Source organism: Pleurodeles waltl, chromosome 7 (assembly GCF_031143425.1).
Source record: "Pleurodeles waltl isolate 20211129_DDA chromosome 7, aPleWal1.hap1.20221129, whole genome shotgun sequence".
NCBI classification, from domain to species: Eukaryota; Metazoa; Chordata; class Amphibia; order Caudata; family Salamandridae; genus Pleurodeles; species Pleurodeles waltl.
The window spans coordinates 1,527,783,593-1,527,796,957 of NC_090446.1; the positions used below are offsets into that span (position 1 = coordinate 1,527,783,593).

The 13,365-nt window shown below is 48.6% G+C and overlaps 1 protein-coding gene across 2 annotated transcripts in view; it reads right to left on the reverse strand.

Annotated features, from left to right (window-relative positions):
• Positions 1 to 13,365, reverse strand: part of GRIK5 (glutamate ionotropic receptor kainate type subunit 5) — a 994,397-nt gene that overhangs the window by 546,436 nt on the left and 434,596 nt on the right. Inside the window, exon 2 of one of the 2 annotated variants that reach the window (XM_069201377.1) lies at positions 5,139 to 5,208. The exons of the other annotated variant lie outside the window; for it this stretch is intronic. The gene's annotated coding sequence lies outside the window, so the exon portion shown is untranslated. The remainder of the gene's footprint in view (positions 1 to 5,138; positions 5,209 to 13,365) is intronic. 2 annotated transcript variants of the gene reach the window in all.

Below are 13,365 nucleotides of genomic sequence, written 5' to 3' on the forward strand. Positions count from 1 at the left end.
GTGTGTATGACAGATGCAGTGTGCACAGGGCACTTGGACAGTGTGTTGGAGTGGGAGCTGTGTGTGGGACAGATGCAGTGTGCACAGGGCACTGGAACAGTGTAAGGGCGTGGGAGCTGTGTGTGGGACAGATGTAGTGTGTACAGGGCACTGGGACAGTGTGAGGGAGTGGGAGCTGTGTGTGGGACATATGCAGTGTGCACAGGCACTGGGACAGTGTGTGGGAGTGGGTGCTGCCTGTAGGACAGATGCAGTGTGTACAGGGCACTGGGACAGTGTGTGGGAGTGGGAGCTGTGTGTAGGACAGATGCAGTGTGTACATGGCACTGGGACAGTGTGTGGGAGTGGGAGCTGTGTGTAGGACAGATGCAGTGTGCACAGGGCACTTGGACAGTATGTGGGAGTGGGAGCTGTGTGTGGGACAGATGCAGTGTGCACAGGGCACTGGGACAGTGTGAGGGAGTGGGAGCTGTGTGTAGGACAGATGCCGTGTGTACAAGGCACTGGGACAGTGTATGGGAGTATGAGCTGTTTGTAGGACAGATGCAGTGTGTACAGGGCACTGGGACAGTGTGAGGTAGTGGGAGCTGTGTGTGGGACAGATGTAGTGTGCACAGAGCACTGGGACAGTGTGAGGGAGTGGGAGCTGTGTGTGGGACAGATGCTTTGTGCACAGGGCACTGGGACAGTGCGAGGGAGTGGGAGCTGTGTGTAGGACAGATGCAGTGTGTACAGGGCACTGGGACAGTGCGAGGGAGTGGAAGCTGTGTGTAGGACAAATGCAGTGTGTAGAGGGCACCGGGACAGTGTGTGGGAGTGGGAGCTGTCTGTAGGACAGATGCAGTGTGCACAGGGCACTGGGACAGTGTGTGGGAGTGGGAGCTGTGTGTGGGACAGATGCAGTGTGCACAGGGCACTGGGACAGTGTGTGGGAGTGAAAGATGTGTGTATGACAGATGCAGTGTGTACAGGGCACTGGGACAGTGTGTGGAAGTGGGGGCTGTGTGTATGACAGATGCAGTGTGCACATGGCACTGGGACAGTGTGTGGGAGTGGGGGCTGTGTGTAGGACAGATGCAGTGTGTACAGGGCACTGGGAGAGTGTGTGGGAGTGGGTGCTGTGTGTGGGACAGATGCAGTGTGTACAGGGCACTGGGACAGTGTGTGGGAGTGGGGGCTATGTGTGGGACAGATGCAGTGTGCACAGGGCACTGGGACAGTGTGTGGGAGTGGGAGCTGTGTGTGGGACAGATGCAGTGTGCACAGGGCACTGGGACAGTGTAAGGGAGTGGGAGCTGTGCGTGGGACAGATGTAGTGTGTACAGGGCACTGGGACAGTGTGAGGGAGTGGGAGCTGCGTGTGGGACAGATGCAGTGTGCACAGGGCACTGGGACAGTGTGAGGGAGTGGGAGCTGTGTGTAGGACAGATGCAGTGTGCACAGGGCACTGGGACAGTGTGTGGGAGTGAGCGATGTGTGTATGACAGATGCAGTGTGTACAGGGCACTGGGACAGTGTGTGGGAGTGGGAGCTGTGTGTATGACAGATGCAGTGTGTACAGGGCACTGGGAGAGTGTGTGGGAGTGGGGGCTGTGTGTAGGACAGATGCAGTGTGCACAGGGCACTGGGACAGTGTGTGGGAGTGGGAGCTGTGTGTGGGACAGATGCAGTGTGTACATGGCACTGGGACAGTGTGTGGGAGTGGGAGCTAAGTGTGGGACAGATGCAGGGTGCACAGGGCACTGGGACAGTGTGTGGGAGTGAGAGATGTGTGTATGACAGATGCAGTGTGCACAGGACACTGGGACAGAGTGTGGGAGTGCGGGCTATGTGTGGGACAGATGCAGTGTGCACAGTGCACTGGGACAGTGTGTGGGAGTGGGGGCTGTGTGTAGGACAGATGCAGTGTGCACAGGGCACTTGGACAGTGTGTTGGAGTGGGAGCTGTGTGTGGGACAGATGCAGTGTGTACAGGGCACTGGGACAGTGTGTAGGAGTGGGGGCTATGTGTGGGACAGATGCAGTGTGCACAGGGCCCTGGGAGAGTGTGTGGGAGTGGGGGCTGTGTGTAGGACAGATGCAGTGTGCACAGGGCACTGGGACAGTGTGTAGGAGTTGGGGCTATGTGTGGGACAGATGCAGATTGCACAGGGCACTGGGACAGTGTGTGGGAGTGGGGGCTATGTGTGGGACAGATGCAGTGTGCACAGGGCACTGGGACAGTGTGTGGGAGTGGGGGCTGTGTGTAGGACAGATGCAATGTGCACAGGGCACTGGGAGAGTGTATGAAGTATGAGCTGTGTGTATGACAGATGCAGTGTGCACAGGGCACTTGGACAGTGTGTTGGAGTGGGAGCTGTGTGTGGGACAGATGCAGTGTGCACAGGGCACTGGGACAGTGTAAGGGAGTGGGAGCTGTGTGTGGGACAGATGTAGTGTGTACAGGGCACTGGGACAGTGCGAGGGAGTGGGAGCTGTGTGTAGGACAGATGCAGTGTGTACAGGGCACTGGGACAGTGCGAGGGAGTGGAAGCTGTGTGTAGGACAAATGCAGTGTGTAGAGGGCACTGGGACAGTGTGTGGGAGTGGGAGCTGTCTGTAGGACAGATGCAGTGTGCACAGGGCACTGGGACAGTGTGTGGGAGTGGGAGCTGTGTGTGGGACAGATGCAGTGTGCACAGGGCACTGGGACAGTGTGTGGGAGTGAGAGATGTGTGTATGACAGATGCAGTGTGTACAGGGCACTGGGACAGTGTGTGGAAGTGGGGGCTGTGTGTATGACAGATGCAGTGTGCACATGGCACTGGGACAGTGTGTGGGAGTGGGGGCTGTGTGTAGGACAGATGCAGTGTGTACAGTGCACTGGGAGAGTGTGTGGGAGTGGGTGCTGTGTGTGGGACAGATGCAGTGTGTACAGGGCACTGGGACAGTGTGTGGGAGTGGGGGCTATGTGTGGGACAGATGCAGTGTGCACAGGGCACTGGGACAGTGTGTGGGAGTGGGAGCTGTGTGTGGGACAGATGCAGTGTGCACAGGGCACTGGGACAGTGTAAGGGAGTGGGAGCTGTGCGTGGGACAGATGTAGTGTGTACAGGGCACTGGGACAGTGTGAGGGAGTGGGAGCTGTGTGTGGGACAGATGCAGTGTGCACAGGGCACTGGGACAGTGTGAGGGAGTGGGAGCTGTGTGTAGGACAGATGCAGTGTGCACAGGGCACTGGGACAGTGTGTGGGAGTGAGCGATGTGTGTATGACAGATGCAGTGTGTACAGGGCACGGGGACAGTGTGTGGGAGTGGGAGCTGTGTGTATGACAGATGCAGTGTGTACAGGGCACTGGGAGAGTGTGTGGGAGTGGGGGCTGTGTGTAGGACAGATGCAGTGTGCACAGGGCACTGGGACAGTGTGTGGGAGTGGGAGCTGTGAGTGGGACAGATGCAGTGTGTACATGGCACTGGGACAGTGTGTGGGAGTGGGAGCTAAGTGTGGGACAGATGCAGTGTGCACAGGGCACTGGGACTGTGTGTGGGAGTGAGAGATGTGTGTATGACAGATGCAGTGTGCACAGGACACTGGGACAGTGTGTGGGAGTGCGGGCTATGTGTGGGACAGATGCAGTGTGCACAGTGCACTGGGACAGTGTGTGGGAGTGGGGGCTGTGTGTAGGACAGATGCAGTGTGCACAGGGCACTTGGACAGTGTGTTGGAGTGGGGGCTATGTGTGGGACAGATGCAGTGTGCACAGGGCCCTGGGAGAGTGTGTGGGAGTGGGGGCTGTGTGTAGGACAGATGCGGTGTGCACAGGGCACTGGGACAGTGTGTAGGAGTGGGGGCTATGTGTGGGACAGATGCAGTGTGCACAGGGCCCTGGGACAGTGTGTGGGAGTGGGGGCTATGTGTGGGACAGATGCAGTGTGCACAGGGCACTGGGACAGTGTGTGGGAGTGGGGGCTATGTGTGGGACAGATGCAGTGTGCACAGGGCACTGGGACAGTGTGTGGGAGTGGGGGCTGTGTGTAGGAAGGATGCAATGTGCACAGGGCACTGGGAGAGTGTATGAAGTATGAGCTGTGTGTATGACAGATGCAGTGTGCACAGGGCACTTGGACAGTGTGTTGGAGTGGGAGCTGTGTGTGGGACAGATGCAGTGTGCACAGGGCACTGGAACAGTGTAAGGGCGTGGGAGCTGTGTGTGGGACAGATGTAGTGTGTACAGGGCACTGGGACAGTGTGAGGGAGTGGGAGCTGTGTGTGGGACAGATGCAGTGTGCACAGGGCACTGGGACAGTGTAAGGGAGTGGGAGCTGTGTGTGGGACAGATGTAGTGTGTACAGGGCACTGGGACAGTGTGAGGGAGTGGGAGCTGTGTGTGGGACAGATGCAGTGTGCACAGGGCACTGGGACAGTGTGTGGGAGTGGGGGCTGTGTGTAGGACAGATGCAGTGTGCACAGGTCATCCTTCTGTGGCTCTAGGGCAGCGTGCAAGGCCAGGACAGTGAGTGCAGGCCTGGTTCTTTTGTAAGAGAGGGGTCCGGCTGCTATTTCCTTTCTTCCCATCTCAAGGGTGCTTAGGTCAGACCTGATTACTTTAAGAAAGAAGCCACCAAATGTGGAAACCTCTTGATTCTTCGTGTTTACAATTTGCAGTAATTGCGTCCATATTCACTCATACAAATATTTGTGTGAATTTTGTTTTTTACGAACAGGTATGTATGTTTTATTCTCCAACCTGGTACCTGTGCTAAGAGAGCCTGCTCGGGGACCACTCAAGAGCATCCCTGGTTTGTGTGAGTGGTGATTGACACTGCCTGCCTCTTAGAGACGGAGAGACAGTGGGCCCTAGTACTCTGCAAGGGCCACTTCACTTTCAGGGCCCTGCCCTTAACTCCCTGTGATAACCTGAGACATGCGCACTAAGGGCCAGACGTACCAACGGATTGTACCCATTCTGTGTCTATGGGAAAAAGCTTTCGTACATATGGCCCTAAAAGTCTACAGTCAGACTCACCTTTTCGCTGCACCAAGAAATCACTTTTGTTAGCGGTAGAGCGTAACAGTTGTAACCAACCAATGGCTGATGAAAGTGGGTGGGTCAATCGTGAATGATGCATACAACAACCAATGGGTGAGTTGGACTTACTTTTTTGTTATCAGTCTCTCTATGTATCGAACAGACTTTGTTAAACAGCTGAAGATGTTTCCAAATAAACCTAAGGAAAATCATGAAAAGACAAAGTTTTAGTTTCTGTGCTTTCTTCGCCATGTTTTTGTTTGTTTCATGGATTAAATGTGTTTGTTAACAAGCCTGCAAAACATATTCATATTACACTAACATTTCATTTCCATAGCTGGCTCCCTACTTTGGATAGAGAGACTCAACAGATACAAAACGAGGATGCGTTCACACTGAGTACAGATAAAATAACAAAAGAACATACAACCTAGAGAAATCAGACTTATATAGCTGTGATCCAAGGAGACACCTTTTAATATATAAACCGACAGATAAAAACAATATAAGATTGGCCGCTCCATGTGCTGCAGGCATTATTATCAAGCGCCGGTGGACTGTCACTGGATGGGTCTTACCAGTAGGGGTGGGCGGAACTGTGGAGTGACCTGCGGAATTACAGAAAAACTCCACAAGATTCTGCAGAGTTCTGCCAACAGGTGGCAAATATGCAGCCTGATAGAGCCAGCAGTGCTGAAACTCAGCATAAATGGCACCATGCATTGCACAAGAGCGCTCAGCCACTCAAGTTAATCTTGTTGCAGCTCGAGTAGAAAATGTACTAGGACAGCAGCAAACGTTTGCGAATGGTGGCCCTCTGACCGTGACTGCTCACGACCGCCTGCATTAGAAAATCTCACTAAGGGATGTCAAATCTTGCTCGTGCTTGACAGATTGCATTTTCTGAAGCCTCACAGGAGACAAATTCTACCACTCGGCGATTTGGCCTGAACTCCACCTTATAGAGTAGTGCAGAGTGACCAAAATGTGGCCAGTTCCGCAGGCGGAATGAAACATTCCACCCACTCTTACTTACCAGGACATCAGGCGCATACCTCCAAACTGGTTGCATCTTCTAGGCACTGCCTATCTTAAATGATGCACCCTAGGAGGTTAAGGAGAGGAATGGGCCCAACATATCATTGAACAGTTTGACCTGGCTGTTTAGTCGTTAGATCATGTGCTCATATGCTGCCATAATGGTCACAGCGTCCATTCAGTCTGTATGTTTGCGTGGTGGTGATGGGGGGGTAAACGTCTACCTACGTCGGAGGAGAGTTTTGCCTTTGCTAATACAGAGTCGTGCCAGGTTTGCTGCGATTATTTAAATCAGCAATATTCCTTTTGCTATGCAGTAATGCTAGTGCTGGTGAAGGACCTAGAACATGGCCAGCCACGTCGCTGATGGTTTCTCAAATCTGCGATCAATGGCCTTGAGTAGTCAGGCAGGGCCGTGGTATATGCAGGATGTCCTTGCTGCCATCACCAACATTTATTTGTAGCGGACATCCATCCTTGGAGTTTGTGTGGGGTGCAATACAAATCACGAAACATCTTAAAAACCTAATACGATACGTGCTTCACGAAGGCCCTTCTGTGTTTGCAGAAGGTCAGGATATACCTGTAGTCAACCTTACCATCTAAGGTGCAAGGAATGTGATGCTGGGGAGGGACGGGGGATATATTTTGCTCCACCAGTGAAGTTGGCGGAGTTTCGGCCACTGCAGCTCACGCAAGTAACGCAGAGTTCCAGCAAAATTTCGCTAACTGCCACGTGGCAGATTTTTGTCTCGGGTATGGTTTGCCAACCGCAAGTTAATGAGCAAGAGTGACGTCCATCCCTTATCCGGGGGCAGAAAAAATCTTCATGAAGAGCAGGTCATGCAGACTGGTGATCAGTTTCTCGTAGTGATCCCACTTCAGCAGATAATCGTGAATCGAAGAGGTATGTTGAGTTTTAAGTGAAGACAGGATCTCAATTGTAGGTATTTCCAGAATTGATTACCAGCCAGGTGTCATTCAGCCGCTCGGTCAGGGAGTGATTTGAGAATATTATCATACTTCATTATTTGATGGAGAGACCACAGGTCTTTGGATTCCCAGCCTTGCCCTCTAAAAGAAGCATTGTCAATCAGTAGTGCCTGGCTGTGTAATAAGAGGTAATCCTTGCCCCCCGCCCGCCCCCAGGGGTTTATGCACTGACAGGCGTCATGCATCACCCAGTCCTCTCATATCCAACACCATCTGTGCCCACAGACCGGCAGGGAGATGAAAACAGATGCTTCAGATCTTTCCATGACCAACATGCAGTTACTTCTGTGCACATCAACATAAGCAATATAGTGAAACCTCAGTGTTGACACAAACACAGGCACTGAGGACTCTACTAAAGTGGACTCTCCAATGGCCCCTTGGGGCTCGTGTCTCTGACAAGCCAGAAGGGCTGGGGCAGGGTCAGCAACACTGAGAAGAGCTGATGAGCATTTGAGGAGGGGGGCGCACTTGTCAACACTTTGAGTCATATTAAAGTAACACAAATTGGAACAAAGTGTTGATTGAGTACTTACTTCCAGCACTGGAAAGTACCCATTGAAGTAACACAAATGGTGCCTTGTGCTCTTTTGTGCTACATTACTTCAAGGGGCCATGCCATGGGCACTGCCACGCTACTACCCATGGGCTTTGATGCAAAACCCTATCTACTAACATGATAAGACAGGAATTTGCCTCCCCCCCAAAAAAAATAGCGCTTTCTTGAGATGTGCTAACAAGGAAGAATGTATTAATTCCTCCTAACTTTTCACAAATTGTGCCTTTGCTGCTCTGTACAGTGCAATCGAGTGCGTGAAAGTTTAACGGTTTGTGTGCATAGTAGTGTGTACTGAAAGGATGCCCTTCCGGTACAGCACCTGTGCTAGACTTCATGCATACACCAGTGCACTGTGGTGCAAAGGGACATGCATGGTGCCAGGCAGTCTGTTTGTGCGCCGCTGATGAGAAGAGAGCAGCGCTACATGTTAGTAGCTACGGCTCTGCGGTGCTCCCCCGCGGCAACGCAGGACAGTAACTTTGGATGCTGTGTTTCACTGTATCCGTACGTATGTATGTGTATGTCTATGTATGTGTGTATGTATGTATGCATGTATGTGTGTATGTATGTATCTATGTATGTGTGTATGTATGCATGTATGTGTGTATGTATGTATCTATGCATGTATGTGTGTATGTATGTATCTATGTGTGTGTGTATGTATGCATGTATGTATGTGTGTATTTATGTATGTATGTGTGCATGTATATAAGTATGTATGTATATGTATGTATGTATGTATCTATGTATGTGTGTATGTGTGTGTATGTATGCATGTATGTGTGTATGTATGTATGCATGTATGTGTGTATGTATGTATCTATGTATGTGTGTATGTATGCATGTATGTGTGTATGTATGTATGTATGCATGTATGTGTGTATGTATGTATCTATGTATGTGTGTGTATGTATGCCTGTATGTGTGTATGTATGTATGCATGTATGTGTGCATGTATGTATCTATGTATGTGTGTGTATGTATGCATGTATGTGTGTATGTGTGTATGCATGTATGTGTGTATGTATGTATCTATGTATGTGTGTGTATGTATGCATGTATGTGTGTATGCATGTATGTGTGTATGTATGTATCTATGTATGTGTGTGTATGTATGCATGTATGTGTGTATGTATGTATGCATGTATGTGTGTATGTATGTATCTATGTATGTGTGTGTATGTATGCATGTATGTGTGTATGTATGTATGCATGTATGTGTGTATGTATGTATCTATGTATGTGTGTATGTATGCATGTATGTATGTGTGTATTTGTGTATGTATGTGTGCATGTATATATGTATATATGTAGATATGCATCTATGTATGTATGTGTGTACAGATGTATGTATCTATGTATGTATGTATCTATGTACCTATGTATGTAGGTATGTGTGTATGTTTATATGTATACATATGGCATTTCTATAGAGTGAGCCTGGCTAGAAGGCAGCAGAGTGTTGTACATGGTCAAACACAAGCATAACTTCTATGAGTAAGATGGTTGTAGTCGGTTAATGCTTCGTGATATAGTGTTCTTTAAATAGGTGTGCCTCCAGTTCTTTCCTAGATCGGAGCAGCGTCGGGTGGTCCTGATAGATACAAGGCTGTGGTTTCAGATCCTGAGTGCACAGATGGAAAGGGCCGGCCATCTTTTTTGTCTCTTGCACTGCTTGTCTGCCTGTGTTGTGCCATTTTTTAGTAAAGCTACCCATGGGTCTTTTGGGAAGGGTTTGTTTTTAGGATCTGAAGTAAGAGGGATGTTACTAGTGAACAGCACCCGACAAACTGGAGACAATTATTTCAGCCCGTTAGGAAATCTCATGAAAACAGAGGTCAAAGTGAGCAGGAACTAACACCAACGGTTCGGGACTGGCTCCCCCTAGCATCACCCGGGATCTTGTGCCTTCTTACCACCCTTAGGTAGTTCTACTATTGTTGTAGTTTTCTTAAAACTACAAGTACTTTTCTTGATATTGCTAAAGCATCTGCCGTATCTGTCACGTTTGCGACGGAGTAGTCCATCCGCCGTATTACGATCTCCATAGGATATCTGTCACGTCTGCGACGGAGTAGTCCATCCGCTGTATTACGATCTCCATAGGATATCTGTCACGTTTGCGACGGAGTAGTCCATCCGCTGTATTACGATCTCCATAGGATATCTGTCACGTCTGCGACGGAGTAGTCCATCCGCCGTATTACGATCTCCATAGGATATCTGTCACGTCTGCGACGGAGTAGTCCATCCGTCGTATTACGATCTCCATAGGATATCTGTCACGTCTGCAACGGAGTAGTCCATCCGCCATATTACGATCTCCATAGGATATCTGTCACGTTTGCGACGGAGTAGTCCATCCACAAAGTTCTGAACCAGGCCTTAAGTCTGTTGCTGACCTAGGACGCCTTATAACATCGAACCAGGAGCTGGTTCCAGGCCTCCATGAAGGGGGAGGGCGCTGTAGGAGGATGCCTCCCAACCCGACCGCCAAAAGGAGTCAGAGCTCCTACAGTCGCACTTGCACGGACTGTACCGTACGTAGACACCTGTACCACCTGAACTCGAAAACACGCCGCCAACGTGGTGACAACCTGTAATTTCTAATTCAAAGTCTTCTTAAGAAATGTCAGCCTCCTTCCCCAGGGCATGCCAGAAAGGATGGCGGAGGCCGATATATATAGCTGTCTAGACGGCTGTCCCTGCCCTGTCTGACCATCCTGTGGAGGGCCACAGTATGGCAGCAGTGAGACCAGAAGACTGCTGGGGGCGGGGCCAGGGACTAACAAACACACACACACGTGGCACACAGTACTGACCTGAAGAGACCTCCACTGGCTGCCCCTAGAAGGGGGGGGACAGAAGAGAACGTGTCTGATACAGCACAGGCCTCGCTCCAGAGCCCTTTATAGAGAAGATTTTTATTGTAGCAGGGACATCTCAACCATGAAGTGTCTCCTAGAGAGCAGCTTGGGAGTACAGAAGCCATGACAGGGGGTTTGGCCATTAATGGCTTCTCGATGTGATCTTACCACAGGTCAGCTGAGACAACAAGGCCACTCTCTATGAAACCCAAAAGGTTTCTGATTTATCAAAAGTATAAAACTCTACCTTACCTACAAATTTCTGGTGTGAAATAGACGAGAATGGTCAGGAATTTGTTAGATTTCAGAAGATCTGTGCAACTGTGTACATGCCAGTTGTATGTCAGAGTACCGAGGACACAACTATGGAATTACCAAAATACTGTGGCAAGAATATTGAGTATGAAAAACGTCATGAATATTTCTATATATATATATATACAGTATAAACACAATGCGCTTTGCTTAGCGCAGTATCTAAGCACCTTGAAGACACCATCAAGGTGATGAAGGCGCATAAAAGAACAGGTCTGCACATACATGAAACTCGATATTCTGGAGTAAAACCATGGATGTTTCACTTACAACTTGCCTTTAACCTCAGAAACTGCGAGATTCTCGCACAAAGGACTTATGTGCCTCTTGGTGTCAATGTGATGTAAATTTCTTGGAAGAGGAGGGAGTAAAATCTTCTCAAGTAATGCCAGTTTATGGCCAAAAAGCTCTTGATTCATATTTCTAGGTCATTGCCCCAGTTCACATGGATGCTGGGTTGTGTTAGGGGATTGGTTGAATGAGATGAGTATGGGAGCTTTGATGCTGCATGTAGCGGGGGCGCGGTCAGTGGGGTTAGGTTCAAAGGTGTGGCTAAAAAACAAAATATCGTGTACGTGTTTTGTCTTTTACCATCAGCTAGGTATATATAAAAAATGTGCACCTCAAATGAAAAATAAATTAAAAAGTTGTTGCTCAGTGGCAAATGCACTATAGTGCATTATAAAACCTCTCTTAAATAATGCATTGCAGAGGTTTGTGTGTAACCAGATAGCCACAGAATTAAATCTTGGTTGGTGTAGTGGAGAGTAGCGACATGTGTATTTTTAGTGCCACGAGGTCACAGTCTGTGACAGAAAGCACTGCAAATATGTAAGTCATTATTTTAAACTTGTATACATACGGTATAGAATAGACTGCTACAAAATGTGCAAAAAGGTTTAAGATAAAAAGGTCTTTCAAAATATAGACTTTACTAATACCAGGTTGTACATAATGCAATTTTTTTCACATTACTGTCCCTTCTACATCTCCAGGGGTATTAAGGCTATACAATTACAATTAAAAGCCTGTACCTCACAGCCCAGTTGTTACCTCTTTACACTACTTCTCAAAAAGAATAAATGTTTGTCATCACAAAGCTTCGAGTGACTCAATCAATTAAAGCCAGTGCCTGCTCCCAAACATTTGATACATTTGTAGTCTAACTTATAGCCACATTTGCATTTCTATCAGGCTCTCAGGCCCCCTGGCAGGAAGGCTTGTTTAGCTGTCTGCCTGGCTTTGGTTTCGCAGCACAGGGGACACAGTGAATGACACTTCAGCTGAAGCATTTTAAATATCCAAATTAACCGTCCTGGGATTGTCTTTTTCCAAAAAGTATGGGAACGTTTTTTTGTAAATCAAAGAAGCATAGGCAAGTTGTGCCCCTTCGATCCCGCCCACTTCGACCTCTGGTCTGCTGGGATTCGAGTGGCACCTTATTTTAATATTATGGTTTGGGTAACATCACAAACCATCTAAACAGGCAGACATATACAAAGCCTCTGATCTGCCAACAGACTGGTTTAAGTCCTTAATATTTCACAAAACGTTTTGACACCAGCCTCCTTAAAATCCAAATTAAATTGCATTTAAAGTCAGCACTTCAGATGTGAAATTCTGAGGTACCAGACCAAAGCTCATGGTGCCCTCAGGATGACCTACAGCCATCCAAGGTCATTGGCAGCCTCTGAGTAGGTGCATTGCTCAAGTCTTTGGCAGTGCTTAATTTGAGCCTGCGGTTTCCGGTGTTCGGCAACAGCACTTAATTTTCAACATTGGGGCTTATGCTAGCAGGCCACATGGTGGCGCCGTTTCTCGATTTTTGTGATGAACACAACAGCAGTTGTTTAATAATTCTACGTACGATAAAAAAGACCAATCCCTGCCACCCAAAGAAAAAGAATGGGTTGGGTTGGGTGGCAGGCATTCGTCATTTCTATTGTACACAAAGTTTGAATTGTCAGTAGCAGCGCAGTGAGCAGCAGTGCTCTCCTGGCAAGGGCCTGGCACTTATTCCTTTACAAATTAAGCACTGGTCTTGGAAAGATGCAGCCATGCAGAAACAATCTGGATTTTTGCATTAAGCTGCAGATAAAATAATACATCTGCGTTGTTGGCCAATCCTGGTGTAACTGTCAATGGATGCAGCTCGCTGTCAGCGTCCTGTCTCACGCGCTCACACCAGGGCCAAAAACAACCTTCAAGACATAATCCTTGAAAAAAAAACTATTTAAAATATCTCAAATTTATAAACCATTGAGATATTATCTAATGCCCAGAAACGGCTGTACTTAAACTAACCACAGGAACTCTCTCAGAGCCCAGTGGTAGAATGTTTACAACACTGTCCAGTCACAAGGACACCGTGCACACGTGCCTAGAAGTACTTTAAGTAGACTGGGCGCTGCACATTACATCATTGCAAACTCCGTTCATTCAAGAGTCGTGCCATTGACAAAGGAAGTGATATTTAATCTCCAGCCAATAATCTAAAATTAGAAGTGTAGGCCTCATGTCTTTACCTGAATCATATTTTAGCTACATATTTGAATGAATGTTCATGTTTGTGTGCCAGCACGCA